Here is a 21,354-nt window from a genome sequence, read left to right on the forward strand (position 1 = left end):
GAAGTTGGTCCGGGTGTGTGCCCCGGACTGAGACAGCAAGGTCAGCAGACGGCGGTGATAGTCTGCAGGGGGACTGCTTGGAGGTTGCTGGAAGGATCGCGGACGGGTGGTGACCCGGCGGTACCGGAGCAGTATACGAAGAACAGTCAGCACCAGGGCAGGGGCCTTTCGGATCCCGGCAAGGCTAGGAGTCGCCATAATTTGCCAAATCCGTCAGTGAAGGGGACCTCTGTCTCCTAACAACCAAGTCCCGATTGAAGGCAACAGTCCGACCATTAAGGGGAGACACCGCCACCGCCAAGGCACCAGTTTCCCAGGGCCAGCGCCTGCGGGCAAGAGAGAGGCTCCTCCGGTACATATCCAAGCCGGGGAGCGGGTAACCGGTGGGGACCCATCGCTACCAAAGAGACTTTACATAGGTGCAGGGAAGAGACCGTCACCGCTAACTGCAGGGAACCGCAGCACTGTAACCGTCCGAGGGACCCATCCAACCAGCCGTTTGTTTACCAAGAACTGTGTCGTGTTTACTGGCTGAGTGAGTACCTCCATGCCGTGCGGCACAGCGCTGCCCCTGCGCCCCTGCACCTCCACAGGCCCCATACCCGCCTGTCCACCATACCAACCCCATCACTGGGTCCCGGGAGCACCACAACCCCTACCCACGGAGGGGCACATCAACAACTGGCTGCTCCATACCATCACTCCCGGGCTCCCCATACAGAGCAGCGGTGGTGTTAACAAATCACCACAACCGTGGGTGGCGTCACGGACAATAAACTATCCCAAAACCCAATCCCCTTTTCACTCACGGGCGAGGAGTGCCGCTCGAGTCCTCGGGATCCGGCTCATCGCTCGAGCCACCGAGCAGCTGCAGCAGCCGCAGCGGCAGCTGGACCCGAGCAGTGGGAGAGCGCGGCGTCCCCTCCTCCGCCCGCAACACATCGAACTACTCCACAGCATGGCTGGCCAGTAAAGGTCTAAAAGATGAAAAAACAATGACATGGCCCCCTTGTTCACCTGATCTGAACACCATAGAGAACCTGTGGTCCCTCATAAAATGTAAGATCTACAGGGAGGGAAAACAGTACACCTCTCGGAACAGTGTCTGGGAGGCTGTGGTGGCAGCTGCACACAATGTTGATTGTTAACAGATCAAGCAACTGACAGAATCTATGGATGGTAGGCTGTTGAGTGTCATAAAGGAAGGTGGCTATATTGGTAACTAGTTTTTGGGGGTTTTGTTTTTGCATGTCAGAAATGTTTATGTCTAAATTTTGTGCTGTTATATTGGTTTACCTAGTGAAAATAAACAAGTGAAATGGGAATATATCTGGTTTTTATTAAGTTGCCTAAATATTCTGCACAGTAATAGTTACCTGCAAAAACAGATATCCTCCTAAGATAGAAAAATCTAAAAAAAAACACTCCAACTTCCAAAAATATTAAGCTTTAATATTTATGAGTCTTTGGGGTTGATTGAGAACATAGTTGTTGATCAATAATAAAAAAATTCACTAAAATAGAACTTGCCTAATAATTCTGCACACGGTATAGGACTGGAAGTAACGTCTCCTACATTATGTGTTGTCAGAGTGTTATATTGTTTGTTATATTTTTTGTTTGGCCAGGGTGGTTGGCTGGAAAAAAAAGTCTCAGGGCTTGGGTCCCTGATCTATTCTGACCCAACAACACCCCTGGCTTTGGATAATAAATACTGATGTAAAATACTAACCAAAATACTGTTAAAAGTCATTACATTTGTTTTTTATTTTGTTTTTTTCACATAGTATAGAAATACATATGTCTGAATGAGGCCTATATATATATATATATATATATATATATATATATATATATATATATACGAGGGGCTGCTTATAAGTCTTTGGCTTTGTGATCTTTTTTTGTTTCTATGGTAACGAATGTTACATCACGTGAAAGCCGTATGTGTCTAATATATGTTTTCAAAAATTTTGCATTTGTTGCTTATGGCAACAGTGTTCTATGCATGCGGGAAAACAAAATGGGGTAGTCTTATGCGATATTCACAGCAACTGAGTGCAGAGCAGTGATAAAATTCTTGTTTCTGCAAGGAAAGTCCACAAAGGATATTAATGGTGATATGTCGCAGACATCGGGTATCAATGCCCCTCATATTCCACAGTAAAGAATTGGGTTGCCAAATTTAAAACGGATTATTTCAGCACCAATGATGAGGAACGTCCTGGACGACTGAGAGCGGTTGTTGTTCCAGACATCGTCGATGCTGTGCACAACCTTGTACTGGAGAATCGACGAATTTCAGCTAAAGCAATAGCAGACATCATGGGGATTTCCTGTGAACATGTTTGCGTCATTATTAGAGTTGAGCGTGGTTCGCGGTTCGAGGTTCTCCAGTTCGCGGCTCGAGTGATTTTGGGGCTGTTCTAGATCGAACTAGAAATCGAGCTTTTTTGCTAAAGCTCGATAGTTCTAGATACGTTTGAGAACGGTTCTAGCAGCAAAAAAAACAGCTAATTCCTAGCTGGCTTTCCCCTGTAATAGTGTAAGTCACTCTGTGACTCACACTATTATGACATTTCAGTGTATAGTGTACGGGAACAGCGCATTCAGATCACTGCTGTTTGGATAATGGCGATCACCATTTTTTTTTTTTTCCCTTGTCTTCCTTCCCTAAGCGCGCGCGTGTAGTGGGGCGGGCCAGCATGTCAGCCAATCCCAGACACACACACAGCTAAGTGGACTTTTAGCCAGAGAAGCAATGGAATGTGTGATAGGATGTCCATGTCACATGACCCTGCATTATAAAACCGGACATTTTCCTCCAGGACGCCATTATCTGCCTTCTGCGTCCTTGGTGTCAGACATCACTGGCGCAGCTCCTATCGCAGATACTGCTGTATACGCTCCATACACAGCGCTGGACAGCTTAGGGATAGCACTTTCTATCAGTCCTTTTAAGGACCGGCAGGGTCAGAGCCATAGGTGACAGAGTTTAAAACAGAGTTTAACAGCTACACAAGATGACAGCGTCTGTGTTTGCTAAGGTCAGGGATTTCCTCGCTGCATTTCCCCATTAGGAGGGATAGAAAAGCAGGCTTCCTTTCCTCTACCCAGAGACCCACAACCCTGCCACTGTACCCTCCTGCCCTTTGCACACTCCAACTCATTGTTACTAAGCCATTATACTAGCAAATACTGAGTGAACCTAGTGGCATCCTAAACGTGGCTGTTGGACTGCTGTATTGCCCCAGTAGTGCAAAAATATTTGCAGCACGTCTGCCTGCATTGCACACTAAAACTCATTGTTACTAAGCCATTATACTAGCAAACACTGAGTGAACTTAGTGGCATCCTAAACGTGGCTGTTGGACTGCTGTATTGCCCCAGTAGTGCAAAGATATTTGCAGCACGTCTGCCTGCATTGCACACTCCAACTCATTGTTACTAAGCCATTATACTAGCAAACACTGAGTGAACTTAGTGGCATCCTAAACGTGGCTATTGGACTATTGTATAGTCCCACTAGTGCAAAGATGTTTGCAGCACGTCTGCCTGCATTGCACACTCCAACTCATTGTTACTAAGCCATTATACTAGCAAACACTGAGTGAACTTAGTGGCATCCTAAACGTGGCTGTTGGACTTCTGTATCGTCCCACGAGTGCAAAGATATTTGCAGCACCTCTGCCTGCATTGCACACTCAAACTCATTGTTACTAAGCCATTATACTAGCAAACACTGAGTGAACTTAGTGGCATCCTAAACGTGGATATTGGACTTCTGTATAGTCCCACTAGTGCAAAGATATTGGCAGCACGTCTGCCTGCATTGCACACTAAAACTCATTGTTACTAAGCCATTATACTAGCAAACACTGAGTGAACTTAGTTGCATCCTAAACGTGGCTATTGGACTTCTGTATAGTCTCACTAGTGCAAAGATATTTGCAGCACCTCTGCCTGCATTGCACACTCAAACTCATTGTTACTAAGCCATTATACTAGCAAACACTGAGTGAACTTAGTGGCATCCTAAACGTGGCTGTTCGACTTCTGTATTGTCCCACTAGTGCAAAGATATTTGCAGCACGTCTGCCTGCATTGCACACTAAAACTCATTGTTACTAAGCCATTATACTAGCAAACACTGAGTGAACCTAGTGGCATCCTAAACGTGGCTGTTGGACTGCTGTATTGCTCCAGTAGTGCAAAAATATTTGCAGCACGTCTGCCTGCATTGCACACTAAAACTCATTGTTACTAAGCCATTATACTAGCAAACACTGAGTGAACTTAGTGGCATCCTAAACGTGGCTGTTGGACTGCTGTATTGCCCCAGTAGTGCAAAGATATTTGCAGCACGTCTGCCTGCATTGCACACTCCAACTCATTGTTACTAAGCCATTATACTAGCAAACACTGAGTGAACTTAGTGGCATCCTAAACGTGGTTGTTGGACTTCTGTATTGTCCCACTAGTGCAAAGATATTTGAAGCACGTCTGCCTGCATTGCACACTAAAACTCATTGTTACTAAGCCATTATACTAGCAAACACTGAGTGAACTTAGTGGCATCCTAAACCTGGCTGTTGGACTTCTGTATCGTCCCACAAGTGCAAAGATATTTGCAGCACCTCTGCCTGCATTGCACACTCATACTCATTGTTACTAAGCCATTATACTAGCAAACACTGAGTGAACTTAGTGGCATCATAAAAGTGGCTGTTGGACTTCTGTATCGTCCCATTAGTGCAAAGATATTTGCAGCACGTCTGCCTGCATTGCACACTCAAACTCATTGTTACTAAGCCTTTATACTAGCAAAAACTGAGTGAACTTAGTGGCATCCTAAACGTGGCTGTTAGACTTCTGTATCGTCCCACAAGTGCAAAGATATTTGCAGCACCTCTGCCTGCATTGCACACTCAAACTCATTGTTACTAAGCCATTATACTAGCAAACACTGAGTGAACTTAGTGGCATCCTAAACGTGGCTGTTGGACTTCTGTATCGTCCCACAAGTGCAAAGATATTTGCAGCACCTCTGCATGCATTGCACCCTCAAACTCATTGTTACTAAGCCATTATACTAGCAAACACTGAGTGAACTTAGTGGCATCGTAAAAGTGGCTGTTGGACTTCTGTATCGTCCCACTAGTGCAAAGATATTTGCAGCACCTCTGCCTGCATTGCACACTCAAACTCATTGTTACTAAGCCATTATACTAGCAAACACTGAGTGAACTTAGTGGCATCCTAAACGTGGCTATTGGACTTCTGTATAGTCCCACTAGTGCAAAGATATTTGCAGCACGTCTGCCTGCATTGCACACTCCAACTCATTGTTACTAAGCCATTATACTAGCAAACACTGAGTGAACTTAGTGGCATCCTAAACGTGGCTGTTGGACTTCTGTATCGTCCCACAAGTGCAAAGATATTTGCAGCACCTCTGCCTGCATTGCACACTCAAACTCATTGTTACTAAGCCATTATACTAGCAAACACTGAGTGAACTTAGTGGCATCCTAAACGTGGCTGTTGGACTTCTGTATCGTCCCACAAGTGCAAAGATATTTGCAACACGTCTGCCTGCATTGCACACTCAAACTCATTATAACTAAGCCATTATACTAGCAATTTATGCTGCCAGTTTAAGGGCCGTAGTTGCATTGTCAGGGATGATTATTCTTTATTATTCTGCTGTTAATAAAGCTAGACCACCGCTGCAATCTACACCACCTCTCAATTTTTACTACCACATTTTAAGTGCACAATCTTGTCGCAATCAACATGAGTGGCAAAATGACAGATGCTGGTGGAAAGGGAAAGAGGCGTGTTGGAAAAGGAAAAAAAGGGTTTGTCCGTGGGGAAGGTGGCAAAGCTCCATTAACATCTGCTGAAGATAGACCATCTACCAGCAAAAGTAAGATGTCTACTACTTACCGTGGACAATCTGATGTGCTCCCTTTTTTACGGACACGAACAACTGGAACAAAGTTAGATGATGGCCAAAAAAGGAAAATGCTTGACTGGATCTCAAGTGGTCCAACAAGTGCCCTCTCAGCCACCTCAACTACCGCATCCAAAAAACACCAGTCCTCTGAGTTGTCATCCCAATCAACTTGCTTTCTCCCAGCTCTGAAGTCTCCATCAGCCCTGCACAGTATGGTGGAAGTGAGTCTGCAGAGCTGTTTAGTCACACTATAGCCTGGGAATCAGAGGTCTGCTCCCAAGCTACAGTGAGTACAGACCAGGAAATGGTCTGCAGTGATGCCCAGAACCTTTGTGACTCTGATTCAGGCCGTGAGGACCAAGTTTCTGAGCATAATGTTGACCCTTTGTCACAAACTGTAACACCTGTGGTTATAGACAATGAGGAACATACTGATGATGATGAGACGCCGATACCAGATTGGGATGACAACTTAAATATTCGGTCAGGGCAAGAAGAGGCTCGGTCTGAGGGTGAGGGGAGTGCAAACACAACAATTGATGAGGAAGTTCTAGATCCCACCTACTGTCAACCCACAGTCAGGCACTCGAGGAGGTCAACAGAGGCGGTGGAGGAGGATGCAACCGACGACGAAGTTACCTTGCGCCTTCCTGGACAGAGTCGGAGCACTGGTAGCATGTCTACAACTGCATCATCAGCCACCACTCTGCCTCTGAGCACTAGTCGGGGGGGCTCAGCAGGTCGCATGCCCTCTAAGCCTTGCCTAGCCTGGTCCTTTTTTGACATAGAAAAAGATCGCCCAAATTATGTGATGTGTAAAATTTGTCGTGATTCTGTTAGTAGAGGTCAAAACCTCAGCAGTTTGACAACTTCTTCCATGAATCGTCACATGAATAAATATCATAGGTCCCAGTGGGAAGCTCACCGTGCTGCAATGCGGCCTAGCAGAGCGAACCATCCAGGGCCTGCCCCTTCCAGTGCATCCGCGCGCTCTTCATCTTCTAGGACTGTGGGGACAGCTGTCACACCTGGTTTTCCACGCACAACTTCCACCACTGTAACCGCAACAGGCAGTTTGCTTGGTAGGTCGTCAGTTGGTTTGGAAGGGGAAACAAGTGCGTGTATACAGCTCTCTCAGACATCGATAGCACCAACGTTGGATGAAGGCAACATCATGTCTCCGACTGCACTTTCCTCACAAACCTGCATTTTTCCAGGGACACCCTACTCAACACCGTCTACACACAGCAGCCAGATCTCTGTCCCTCAGATGTGGACAAATAAAAGGCCATTTCCTGCGACTCATGACAAAGCTAAGAGGTTGACTTTATCCCTCTGTAAGCTCTTGGCTACCGAAATGCTGCCTTTCCGCCTGGTGGACACACAGGATTTTGGAGACCTTATGTCTGTCGCTGTGCCCCAGTACCAGATGCCCAGTCACCACTACTTCTCTAAGAAAAGTGTGCCCGCGCTACACCAGCATGTCGCACACAACATCACCGCTTCCTTGAGAAACTCTGTGTGTGAACGGGTGCATTTTACCACCGATACTTGGACCAGTAAGCATGGACAGGGACGTTACATGTCGCTGACTGGGCACTGGGTAACTATGGTGATAGATGGTGAAGGGTCTGCTGCACAAGTCTTGCCGTCCCCACGATTTGTGTGTCAATCCTCTGTCTGTCCAAGTTCCGCCACTGCTTCTGCCTCCTCCACCTCGTCTGGGTCCTCCACCTCCGCCCCAAGCCTGCCTGGTCAGGCCACCAGCGTTCTCACTGCGCAGAAGGAATCACGCACCCCTCATTACTATGCTGGCAGCAGAGCTCAACGGCATCAGGCGGTCTTTAGCTTGACATGTCTTGGGAATAAGAGTCACACAGCTGAGGAGTTGTGGTCAGCTCTGCGGTCCGAGTTTAATAAATGGTTGTCTCCACTCAACCTGCAGCCTGGTAAGGCCATGTGCGACAATGCTGCAAACCTGGATGCGGCCCTTCGCCTGGGCAAGGTGACACGTACCTTGTATGGCTCACGTGTTGAACCTTGTTGTCCAGCAATTTTTAACACACTATCCCGGCCTAGATGCCTTCTGACCAGGGCACGAAAACTGTCTGCTCACTTCCGCCATTCAAGCGCCGCAGCTGAGCGACTTGCATCGCTCCAGAAGTCTTTCGGCCTGCCGGTTCATCGCCTGAAATGCGATGTGCCGACACGCTGGAATTCGACTCTCCACATGTTACAGCGACTGTGGCAGCACCGCCGAGCCCTGGTGCAATACATCATGACGTATAGCCTGGGCCAACGAGATGCAGAGGTGGGGCAGATCACCCTGATGGAGTGGTCTCAGATCAAGGACCTATGCACCCTTCTGCACAGTTTTGACATGGCGACGAATATGTTTAGCGCTGACAATGCCATTATCAGCATGACAATTCCAGTCATTTACATGCTGGAGCACACGCTAAACACTATTCGGAGTCAGGGGGTGGGACAACAGGAAAGGGAGGAACTACAGGAGGATTCATATGCGCAAGACATAACAACATCTCCAAGGTCCAGACGTTCATCATCACCAACGCGGCAGGCATGGGATCATGGGGGACAGGGATCAACAAGGGCGCATGGTAGCAGGCGAAATGTTGAGGAAGGTGCAGGAGAACATGAAGAAATGGAGGACGAACTGTCCATGGACAGGGAAGACTCAGCGGATGAGGGAGACCTTGGTCAAATTTCAGTTGAAAGAGGTTGGGGGGAGATGTCAGAGGAAGAAAGAACGGTTAGCACCTCTATGCCACAAACACAGCGTGGACTTGGTCCGCATGGCTGCGCAAGACACATGAGTGCTTTCTTGCTGCACTACCTCCAACATGACCCTCGTATTGTCAAAATTAGAAGTGATGATGACTACTGGCTTGCCACACTATTAGATCCCCGGTACAAGTCCAAATTTTGTGACATAATTCCAGCCATAGAAAGGGACGCACGTATGCAGGAGTATCAGCAGAAGCTGTTTCTCGATCTTAGCTCGGCTTTTCCACCAAACAACCGTGCAGGTGCAGGGAGTGAATCTCCCAGGAGTATCTCCAAATGAACATCGATGCCATGACTTTGCAAATGGAGCCTTGCTCATTTTGGGCTTCAAATCTTGAAAAATGTCCAGAGCTCTCCACTTAAGCCTTGGAGATTTTGTCGTGTCCAGCTGCCAGCGTTGTCTCTGAACGTGTCTTCAGTGCTGCTGGGTGTGTGCTGACAGATAAGCGCACGCGTCTGTCCAGTGACAATGTGGACAGACTAACGTTCATCAAAATGAAAAAGTCATGGATCCACAAGGAATTTACTACCCCTGTGTCATCCTGGGGAGAGTAAATGCTTGTGGATTTGGAATGTGCTTGATGCAAATCAAAACATCCTGTTTGAACTTGGGCACAAGTGCTGCCACTGATGGGGTGTCTGTGTGGCCCAATTTTTTGAAAAAAGGGAGACTCCGCTTGGAGTAACCCTTGCTTACATTGTTTTTAAAAGGAGCCAAGATGAACAAGTCATGGTTCAGCAAAGACTTTGCTACCTACCCCGTTGTCATCCTGGGGACAGTTAAGAATGGCGTATTTTTGAATGTGCTTGATGCAAATCTAGCTGTGAAGTGTACAACTAGGGCACAAGTGCTGCCACTGAATGGGTGGGTGTGTGTGGGGCACAATTTTTGGAAAAAAAGGGAGACTCCGCTTGGAGTAACCCTTGATTGCTGTGTTTTTTTAAAAGGAGCCAAGATGAACAAGTCATGGTTTAGCAAAGACTTTGCTACCTACCCCGGTGTCATCCTGGGGACGGTTAATAATGGCGTATTTTTGAATGTGCTTGATGCAAATCTAGCTGTGAAATGTACAACTGGGGCACAAGTGCTGCCACTGAAGGGGTGGGTGTCTGTGTGGCCCAATTTTTTGAAAAAAGGGAGACTCCGCTTGGAGTAACCCTTGCTTACATTGTTTTTAAAAGGAGCCAAGATGAAAAAGTCATGGTTCAGCAAAGACTTTGCTACCTACCCCGTTGTCATCCTGGGGACGGTTAAGAATGGCGTATTTTTGAATGTGCTTGATGCAAATCTAGCTGTGAAGTGTACAACTGGGGCACAAGTGCTGCCACTGAATGGATGGGTGTGTGTGGGGCACAATTTTTGGAAAAAAAGGGAGACTCCGCTTGGAGTAACCCTTACTTACATTGTTTTTAAAAATGATCCAAGATGAACAGAGCTGGGATCAGGAAAGACTTTGCTACCTACCCCGGTGTCATCCTGGGGACGGTTAAGAATGGCGTATTTTTGAATGTGCTTGATGCAAATCAAAACATCCTGTTTGCAACTAGGGCACAAGTGCTGCCACTGATGGGGTGTCTGTGTGGCCCAATTTTTTGAAAAAAGGGAGACTCCGCTTGGAGTAACCCTTGCTTACATTGTTTTTAAAAGGAGCCAAGATGAACAAGTCATGGTTCAGCAAAGACTATGCTACCTACCCCGTTGTCATCCTGGGGACGGTTAAGAATGGCGTATTTTTGAATGTGCTTGATGCAAATCTAGCTGTGAAGTGTACAACTGGGGCACAAGTGCTGCCACTGAAGGGGTGGGTGTCTGTGTGGCCCAATTTTTGGAAAAAAGGGAGACTCCGCTTGGAGTCACCTTGCGGTGTTTTACATGATTTTAGAAGGGTGTGCCATGCCTATATCTGTGTCTCGTCCTCTTTTTCCTCATTACGCTCTTTTGTTTTCACATGAAAATTTGTTCTTGTCACTTTCCCATGTGTTTGTGTTGTGTTGTGAGTTGTTTATCACCTTTTGGACACCTTTGAGGGTGTTTTCTAGGTGTTTTTATGTGTTTGTGATTGCCTGCCATTGTTTCCTATGCAGTTCGAGTTCGGTTCGTCGAACGTTCGACGAACCGAGCTCGAACGGGACCTCTGTTCGGCGAACCGACCTCGAGCCGACGCGTTCGCTCATCTCTAGTCATTATCCATGAACATTTGGACATGAGGAAGCTATCTGCAAAGGTGGTCCCCAAATGTTTGACAACAGATCAGAGAAGCATGCGAGTGAAAATCTCCTGGTTCATTTGTCAGCGTTTCCGGACTGATAAGAACTTCTTAGATTCACTAGTCACTATGGATGAAACCTGGATTTATTTGTATGACCCTGAAAACAAGGAGCAGTCAAGAGTAGAGGCACAGTGGTTCTCCTTGTCCAAAGAAGTCCAGTGTGCAAAAATCAGCCACTAAGGTGATGGCGTCTGTGTTCTGGGATAAGGAGGGTGTGCTGCTAGTGGACTACCTTCATAAAGGTTCGATCATCAATGCAAGGCATTAAATTGAACTTTTGGACCAAATGAAGGCAGCTTTGGAGGCCAAAAGGTGTGGCAAGCTGTCCAAAGGAATCTTGTTCCTGCAAGACAACGCCTCCTCTCACACTGTACAAATGACCCTGGCAAAAGTGTCAGAGCTGGGCTTCCAGCTGGTTGACCACCCACCTTATTCACCTGATCGAGCTCCCTCCAACTATCCTCTACTTCCAAACCTGAAGAAACACTTCAAGGGTAGCAAATTTCACACCATTTCTGATGCCTCGACTGCTAAGGATGCCTGGTTTGAGGCACAATCAAAATCCTTCTTTTTGCTAGGCTTACAGAACTTGGAATACCGACCGATGTAAGAAGTACGCTGACATCAGTGGAGAGTATGTGGAATAAATGTACAGTTTCATCATCTTATCTCGCTTCTTTCTGGATAAAGCCAAAGACTTATTGGCGCAGCCCCTCGTGTGTGTGTGTGTGTGTGTGTGTATCTATATATATATAGATATATATATTTATATAGATAGGAAATTATATATTTTGCAAACCTGATAATCATTTCCTTTTTTAGCACTAAAAGGGTAGTTTCTCCTGTGTTTGAGGCGAGAACCTTGCTAAGACTGAAGAGTCACTTTCATTCTGACTTCTGACAATGTCTGATGTAAGTAACCTACTTTTCATATTATGTGTATTTCTGCATGTCTCTACATTTTCTCTATATAAACGGATAAGCAAGGGCAACAATGTTTTGAACTTTTGACTTTCCTTGTTTCACATCCAAAACAGCTTTGAGTGTGAGACAATCATCTTGGCTATCTTATACATAAATTTGACTTAACTATTCAGCATCTAATAATTAGTTATGCAGTTATGCAAATTCTTGTCATGTCACTGCATTGTTACTGTTTTGCTCCTAAAAATCTAAATTACAATTTTTATTATTTTGTTACTATTTGGTAAATCTACCTTTGTCTTTCAACACTGCCTGAATCCTTCTGATGCCAAGTCTCTTCTACACTTTCTCATTGGTGCATACTGGCTGACTCACTTGGGTATGTCTACAGCTTTTTCTTCAACTCTACCTACAAGTGTTTGATTGGATTGAGGTCTGGGGACTGTGGGGCCAATTCAGCACCTCTACTTGTCATTGAACCATGTTTTCACTAATCTGGAAGTACGTTTTGGGTCGTTGTCCTGCTGGAACACTATGTTGTCCTTTTCATACCCATAGTACTGACGTGTACGAAGTACCTCATCTTGTAGGATACTCACACATAGATCTACATTGAGACCACCATCGAACCTGGTCAAGTATTGATCCATTAGCCCTTTTTTCCCTTCTTTCTGACGGACCCATTTGCACCCATCAGAGTTTAGTCTACTGACTTTCGTCTCATCGCTCCAAATCATCACTTCCAATCCTCTGCTATCAACGTTTTGTAAACCGTCAAGAGAAAAATATTCCAGCTCACCATGCCATAAAATCTGGAAGGGTTCTCGTGTCAGAAAGTCAGCAGAAACTTCAATAGAAAAGGAGATTGTCCAGCAACGATGCTTCAAAGGTAAAAATTTCAGTTTTATTGTGGACATTATACCAATGGCTAAGACCGCTCGCTTGGTTGAAAAGCGTCTTGTATAACCCTAAGACGCGTTTCGACCGAGCGAGCAGTCTTAGCCATTGGCATAATGTCCACAATAAAACTGAATTTTTTACCTTGGAAGCACCGTTGCCGGACAATCTTATTTTCGATCAACTTTTTGTAATATTTTGTAAACTCAAGCTGACGCGCCTTATGACGATATTAAAGTCAAAGCTTTTTCACCTTTTTTCGGCCACCATTCCAGACTTGTGCATCATGCATGGTGCTTACATGTACGTCTGTGATTTCACTATTATGAAGCATCCAAGCCACATCCACTGCTGTGTTTGTCGCAGCAGAACTGATAGACCTTGTGATGAACCAACTTGTTGACTCCAGTATTTTGCCTGGACATCCACCCCTTGGCTTTTGAATGGATCGATGGACTTCATTTTATATTCTTCCATCTGTCATGGCACTCACATGATGCAGTTTGTCAATTTTCTAGGACAAAAGACCACTATCGTTGATCTGGATAAAGCTGTTTCTCTCTTCTTGAGAAATCTTCATGGTTTCTCTTCTATTCAAACAAGTGACATTTTGCTTGGAAATTAATCTAATAACACATTTTGCTATTGGGAAATGTGAGAGTATGTTGTAATTTGTAGCATACAGGAAGAAAAACCATTTTCAAACACAAAGAGCAAAACAGTAACAATGCAGTGACATGACAATAATCTGCATAACTAATCATACGCTAAATAGTTGAAAGTTAAATTTATGTATGAGATAGCCTAGATGATTGTCTATAAAATGATGGTAGTCTCACATTCAAATCTGTAGTGGATGGTGAGATATGGAGACTAATGCGGGCTTTACACGAGACGAGCTATCGTGCGATGCATCGTCGGGGTCACGGTTTTCGTGACGCACATCCGGCATCGTTCATGACGTCGTCTCGTGTGACACCTCCGAGCGATGCAGAATCGCTCACAAATCGTGAGTCGTGTACTCGTCGCTAAGTTTTAAAAAATTGTTTATTTAACATGGCGCCGGTTGTTCATCATACCCGGGGTAGCACACATTGCTCCGTGTGACACCCCGATAACGATAAACACAGCTTACCTGCATCCCGCGGCACCCGCCGGCTATGCAGAAGGAAGGAGGTGGGCGGGATATTTACGTCCCGCTCATCTCTGCCCCTCCACTTCTATTGGTCGGCGGCTGTGTGACATCGCTGTGACGCCGAACGTCCCTCTCCCTTCAGGAAGAGGATGTTCGCCGCCCACAGCGAGGTCGCTCAGCAGGTAAGTACGTGTGACGGTGGTTTAACGACTTTGTGCGACACGGGCAGCAATTTGCCCGTGACGCACAAACGACGGGGGCGGGTATGATCGCTCATGCAATCGCACGATAGCTCGTAACGTGTAAAGCCCGCATAACAGTCAAAAGTACAAAACATACCCTTTTGCTAGTCCAGTGTATAAATATAGTATCTACTATTGTAATAGTGTACTACATCTTGCTCTATTGCAAAGGGAAGTTTGTGGTTTCCACTAAACCTCATTATTGACTGTGAGGGCCCTTTAACATGTGAAGGATCCGAGGCTCGGATAGAGTTCTGATACTGGTAAAACAATTTGGTATGTGTTTTAATGTGGTTGGCAAGAGGTGCAATTCATAGAGCTTGGTAAGTTACGTTTTTTTTTTGTGCATACTGTAGCTGGTGAAATGAAAATTGCTTTGTTTGTACGAGGAGTAAAATAAAGCTGGTTTAGGCCAGTTTAAAAGGCTATTCTTTGAACTGCTTATTTTTCATGAAGCACAGTGAATGCATATTTATTGTTAATATACAGTCTAAGCACAACATGCAGTTTCTTTCTTGTACCTTTTTATGTGTTCTATCTGCCCCTTAGTTCATCCAGCCAGCTTCACATAGGTTAATGGGCGGTACTATTCTTATCTGCAAAAACCTACATTTCCCAGTAGCACTTACTTTTTCTCAGTGCTGCAGACCCCTCCCCCTTTCCCTGTGCACCTGACCTGACTAGCCCTACTACTCTGAGATATCATCAAACTATCTCGTATAAGCGTAGAATTCACTTAGAGCTTATGTGCACCTTCTGTCCTGTACAGTACATTGTCTGACTGATTTTATGCCATCTACATCAGTATAATGACTCACCCCAGGCCTACGGGGTACTTAGTTCCGGGCCTGGTTATGTTGGGACAGTTTACTGGGTGGCCTTTGCCCGGTTCCGTGTCCCTTTGGGTCACTTTAAAACGCTGTTATTTACAGGGGAATTGTAATAAAAGTTTTTATCAAGACGCCACTTGCGGGTTGCGGCTATTTTAGTGGAGCCGCCGCTGCACAGTTCTCACTACTGGGGCTGGTGTTAGTGGCAGCCTGGAGGTTGGGCCCTCCGCAAGTAGAGCCAAGCCCCAGGGGATAGATGATGTTGTTCGGCGCAGAAAGAAGGCAGGCCACACAAGAGATTGTAATGTAACTGGTATCTTTACTCACGAGTTTGTAAAGGCTGGCAACCCGGTGAAGGCTGGTCCTCACCACTGGTCCCCTTAGTTCCAGTGCCGGTGTGGTGACCTGGTGGCTGTCTTCGCCTGCACCCATCTCTGGTTGGTGGGTCCCCGTGGCTTGGAGCGTCTGGGGGTCCCCTCCTGGTATTCTCTCAGTCTAAGGCGGACTTTGCACGTTGCAACATCGCAAGCCGATGCTGCGATGTCACACGCGATAGTCCCCGCCCCCGTCGCAGGTACGATATCTTGTGATAGTTGGCGTAGCAATGATTATCGCTACGCCAGCTTCACATGCACTCACCTGCCCTGCGACCGTCGCTCTGGCCGGCGACCCGCTGTTAGGGCCAGGTGGATGGGCAGACCCGGGAGGTGGATCCACTGGGCCGAACTCCTTGATGAAGGTAAGGGGTTCGGTAGCCGGAGCACTATAGGTAGCAGGACAGTCCGCGCACAAGAGCACAATGGAGAAGTCCCTGGGACCACGGGGTCACTGATGGTAGTCCGGGTGACGGAGCTCAGGTTCGGAAGCCGGGATGATGTCAGGCGGGGTCCGGAACCGTTGGAGCGAGATGACGGGTCACCGCAGGGAACAGAGATGGAACGGACTGTCAGGATGGCAGATAGGCAGCGTTCGGGGTTCGGGATTCGGCAGGACCGGATGGCAATGCAGGATCGGCTCTAGAAGAGAGAGAGGTAAGTATCTCACAGGAACACAAGGAGACCTGACTCCTAGCTTGGGAAACTCGAAGAACAGGCCCCGCCCCCTTGGACATTAAACCCCTTTATACCCTGTACCTGTGTGCTTCATTTCCTGTCAGTGGACACTGGCCCTTTAAGAAAGGGTCAGTGACCGCGCGCGCGCCCTAATGCGCATGCGCGCGGCCCGGGTGCCAGAAGCCAGGGCAGGAAGCTGAGAGGAGGAAGCAGCAGAGCCGGGCTGGGGCTGGGAAGCCGACGGGCGCCGGGAGCGGGGACCAGGAGGCCTGGGAAGCGCGGGCAATGGAGGCTGGAGAGCGGGGAGCGTGGCAGGTGAGCCGGGGAGCGGAGCAGAGGACCCGGGGAGTGTGACAGTACCCCCCCCCCACGCTCCCCTCCCCGCAACCGGGACAGGAAGGCACGGATCAGAGGAGTGCCCACATTCTCCCTGGGCTCCCAGGACCTATCCTCAGGACCATACCCTGCCCAGTCCACCAGGAAGAACTGTCGACCCCGTACGGTCTTCATGGCCACGATATCCCTTACCGCATAGATGTCGTCATCAGCAAAAGGAGGAGGAGCCGGACTGGCAGCAGCGGAGAAGGGACCAAGGACAACCGGCTTGAGCAGAGAGACATGGAAGGAGTTGGGTATCCTCATCGTGGCCGGGAGCTGCAGTTTGTAGGAGACCTCATTGATCTTGCCGAGGACTTTAAATGGTCCGATGTAGCGAGGTCCCAGCTTGTAGGATGGCAACTTCAATCGGACGTACTTGGACGCAAGCCAGACGAGATCTCCGGGGGAGAAACACGGAGGATCCAGACGTCTCTTGTCTGCGTGTCTCTTCATCCGCAGGGATGCACGTGCAAGGGACGCCTTAACTGAGTCCCAAATGGTTGTAAAGTCACGGACTACCGCATCAGCAGCAGGGATATCCGAGGAAGAGGATACAGGCAATGGGACAGAAGGCTGAAGTCCGTAGACGACATGGAAGGGAGAACTGGAGGAGGACTCACTGACGTGGTGATTATGGGAGAATTCAGCCCAAGGAAGAAGCGTGGACCAATCGTCATGATGGGTGTTGACGTAGTGACGTAAGAAAGAGGTCAATATCTGATTGACCCGTTCCACTTGGCCGTTCGACTGAGGATGGTAGGCAGAAGAAAAGTCCAGAGTTACTCCCAGATGTTTACAGAGAGCCCTCCAGAAGCGGGAGGTGAACTGAGTTCCTCTGTCGGACACAATGTGTGATGGAAAGCCATGCAAGCGGAAGATGTGATGTATATAGGCGTCCGCGAGTTCCTGGGCAGAGGGCAGTCCAGCCATAGGGACGAAATGGGCCATTTTAGAGAACCGATCCACCACGACCCATATGACTGTGTGTCCGGAGGACAATGGCAAGTCCGTAATAAAGTCCATCGCAATGTGTTGCCAGGGAACTGAGGGTATAGGGAGAGGCAGAAGACGACCATATGGCAGGTGTTTGGGCATCTTGTTCCTGGCACAAGAGGAGCAGGCAGAGACAAAAGAGGCGACGTCCGTGCGAAGGGATGGCCACCAGTAATGACGTACAATCGCACTCCAAGTTCTCTTCTGACCAGCATGACCGGCTGTTTTCGAGGCATGGCCCCAGTGTAACACTTTTTGCCTGTCAGTCTCAGAGACATAGGTCTTCCCGGGCGGTATCTGGGCCAGGGTGACAGGAGCCACCGGAATAATCTTACTTGGACAGATGATGGGTTGGGATGTCTCCTCCTCCTGCTCCATGGGCATGAAAGACCTAGACAAGGCATCAGCGCGTACATTCTTGTTCGCGGGTCGGAAATGGAGCTGGAAATCGAACCGGGCAAAGAACAAGGACCACCTGGCTTGCCGTGGGTTCAGTCGCTGAGCAGACCGCAGGTATTCCAGGTTCTTGTGGTCCGTGTAAATAATAACGGGGTACACTGCTCCTTCCAGAAGATAGCGCCATTCCTCCAGAGCCAGTTTGACTGCCAATAGCTCTCGGTCACCGATGGTGTAATTGCGTTCAGGCGCTGAGAAGCTCTTGGAGAAGAAACCGCAAGTCACCATCTTCCCGGAGGAGGTCTTCTGCATGAGCACTGCTCCGGCTCCCGAGGAGGAGGCATCCACCTCCAAGGTGAACTGGCGGTTTAACTCCGGACGGTGGAGTACAGGAGAGGAGGCAAAGGCCCGCTTTAGAGAGCCAAACGCGGCGTCGGCCGCAGGTGACCAGTCCTTTGGATTATCCCCCTTCTTGGTCAAGGCGTAGAGAGGAGCAGTCAGAGCAGAGAAGTGAGGGATGAACTGGCGGTAGTAGTTGGCGAATCCCAGAAAGCGTTGGATTGCCTTCAGTCCAGAAGGAGGCGGCCAGTTGAGAATGGAAGAGACCTTCTTTGGATCCATCTGCAGTCCGGTATCGGTGATGAGGTAACCCAGGAAGGGGAGAGAAGACTGTTCGAAGACACACTTCTCGTACTTGGCGTACAGACGATTCTCTCTCAATCTTTGTAGAACCAGTTGCACGTTCTCTCGGTGGGTCTGGAGGTCCGGAGAGAAGACAAGGATGTCATCCAGATATACCACCACACAGACGTAGAGAAGGTCCCGGAACACGTCGTTCACTAATTCTTGGAAGACTGCTGGTGCGTTACACAGGCCGAAGGGGATCACGCAGTATTCATAGTGCCCATCGCGAGTGTTGAACGCGGTTTTCCATTCGTCCCCCGAGCGGATACGGACCAGGTTGTAGGCACCCCGAAGATCCAACTTGGTGAACACACGTGCTCCTCTGAGCCGATCAAACAATTCGGGGATGAGCGGCAGGGGGTACTTGTTTTTTACGGTGATTTGGTTCAATCCCCGGTAGTCTATGCATGGGCGTAAGTCGCCCTCTTTCTTCTTCACGAAGAAGAAGCCTGCTCCAGCAGGAGAGGAGGATCTCCGAATGAATCCCCTTGCCAGGCTCTCTGTGATGTAGGTAGACATGGCCCTTGTTTCGGCTGGAGACAGTGGATATATCCGTCCTCGAGGTGGTGTAGTTCCCGGGAGCAGGTCAATGGCACAATCGTAAGGACGATGTGGCGGAAGCACCTCTGACTCCTTCTTATCAAAGACGTCCGCGAAGGACCAATAGGCTGAGGGCAGTCCCGGTAGGGACTCTGGAACCGGAGGTCGCCGGATGGCTTGTATGGTCTTCAGACAGTTCTCATGGCAAGAAGAACCCCATCGAGTGATTTCACCAGTGCCCCAGCTGACTGAAGGTTCGTGTGTCCGTAACCAAGGAAGGCCCAGCAGGATTTGATGTGACATGTGTGGGAGGACGTAGAGAGCGATGTTCTCGGTGTGCAGAGCACCGATACGCAGTTCAACCGGCCTGGTGATCCAGGAGATGGTGTCAGAGAGGGGTCTCCCATCCACAGAGGCAATCACTAGGGGTTTGGCGAGTGGAGTAACAGGCACCTGGTACTTGTCCACCGTGGCCTGCTGGATGAAATTGCCTGCTGCCCCAGAATCGAGGTACGCCTTAGCCGTGAACCGCGTCTCTCCCGTTGTCACTTGCACAGTCCATGTAACCGGGTCTGAGAGAGTCCCAGCACCTAGGGTGGCCTCTCCTACCAACCCTAGGCTTTGGAGTTTCCCGGCCTCTCTGGACAGGAGCGTAGCAGGTGTGTGCCCTCTCCGCAGTAGAAGCAGAGACCCTTGGCGAGCCGCTCTGCTCGACGTTGTTCAGACTGTCGCACACGGTCGATCTGCATGGGCTCATGGACGGAGACACCAGATGCCGTTGACTGGAGTACGGCGGGCTTCTGCGGAGGAGAGGAATGCCGTACCGGACGTCTCTCACGGGACACCTCTTTGGACCGCTCCTGAAAGCGAATGTCCACTCGAGTCGCTAGGGTAATCAGGGCGTCCAGGGTGGATGGTACGTCACGACCAGCCAGCTCATCTTTGATTCGACCCGAGAGTCCTTCCCAGAAGGCGGCGGTTAGGGCCTCGTTATTCCACCCGAGTTCCGAAGCCAAGGTGCGGAAACGGATGGCGTATTGACCCACCGTCAGAGTTCCCTGACGTAACCGGAGAAGAGATGAAGCAGACGCGGAGGCGCGTCCGGGCTCGTCAAAGGTGCCGCGAAAGGCCTACAGGAACTCCTGGAGGTTCTTGGTCATAGGGTCCTCCTTCTCCCACAAGGGGTTCATCCACGCCAATGCCTCGCCCTCTAGGTGAGACATTATGAAGGCGACCTTGGCTTGGTCGGAGGCAAACAAATGCGGCAGCTGCGTGAAATGGAGGGAGCATTGGTTTATAAACCCCCTGCAGGTCTTGGGATCTCCGGCGTACCGGGGTGGTGAGGCCAAACGAAGTCTGGAAGCATCCGAGGAGGCTGCCACGGGAGCTGGGGCCGTGGATTGACTAGTGGAGGCCCGAGGCGCTGAAGATGTGACCGATGTTTGTAGCGTGTTCAAGCGGGCGTCCACGGAAGTCATAAAGTTCAGCATGCGGGTCTGGACTTCACGCTGGCGTTGGAGTTCCTCATGCAAGGCCGCTAGTGCTTCGGCGGGATCCATGGCCTGTTCTTACTGTTAGGGCCAGGTGGATGGGCAGACCCGGGAGGTGGATCCACTGGGCCGAACTCCTTGATGAAGGTAAGGGGTTCGGTAGCCGGAGCACTATAGGTAGCAGGACAGTCCGCGCACAAGAGCACAATGGAGAAGTCCCTGGGACCACGGGGTCACTGATGGTAGTCCGGGTGACGGAGCTCAGGTTCGGAAGCCGGGATGATGTCAGGCGGGGTCCGGAACCGTTGGAGCGAGATGACGGGTCACCGCAGGGAACAGAGATGGAACGGACTGTCAGGATGGCAGATAGGCAGCGTTCGGGATTCGGCAGGACCGGATGGCAATGCAGGATCGGCTCCAGAAGAGAGAGAGGTAAGTATCTCACAGGAACACAAGGAGACCTGACTCCTAGCTTGGGAAACACGAAGAACAGGCCCCGCCCCCTTGGACATTAAACCCCTTTATACCCTGTACCTGTGTGCTTCATTTCCTGTCAGTGGACACTGGCCCTTTAAGAAAGGGTCAGTGACCGCGCGCGCGCCCTAATGCGCATGCGCGCGGCCCGGGTGCCAGAAGCCAGGGCAGGAAGCTGAGAGGAGGAAGCAGCAGAGCCGGGCTGGGGCTGGGAAGCCGACGGGCGCCGGGAGCGGGGACCAGGAGGCCTGGGAAGCGCGGGCAATGGAGGCTGGAGAGCGG

The 21,354-nt window shown here is 49.1% G+C and overlaps 1 long non-coding RNA gene across 2 annotated transcripts in view; it reads left to right on the forward strand.

The window, feature by feature from the left end:
- LOC142258669 (uncharacterized) overlaps nucleotides 1–21,354 on the forward strand; it is a 113,202-nt gene that overhangs the window by 30,646 nt on the left and 61,202 nt on the right. For both annotated transcript variants that reach the window (XR_012727838.1, XR_012727839.1), the window contains exon 2: nucleotides 11,860–11,949. This is a non-coding gene — a long non-coding RNA (uncharacterized LOC142258669). The remainder of the gene's footprint in view (nucleotides 1–11,859; nucleotides 11,950–21,354) is intronic.

The sequence above is a fragment of the Anomaloglossus baeobatrachus genome, assembly GCF_048569485.1.
Source record: "Anomaloglossus baeobatrachus isolate aAnoBae1 chromosome 1 unlocalized genomic scaffold, aAnoBae1.hap1 SUPER_1_unloc_2, whole genome shotgun sequence".
Lineage (NCBI taxonomy): Eukaryota > Metazoa > Chordata > Amphibia > Anura > Aromobatidae > Anomaloglossus > Anomaloglossus baeobatrachus.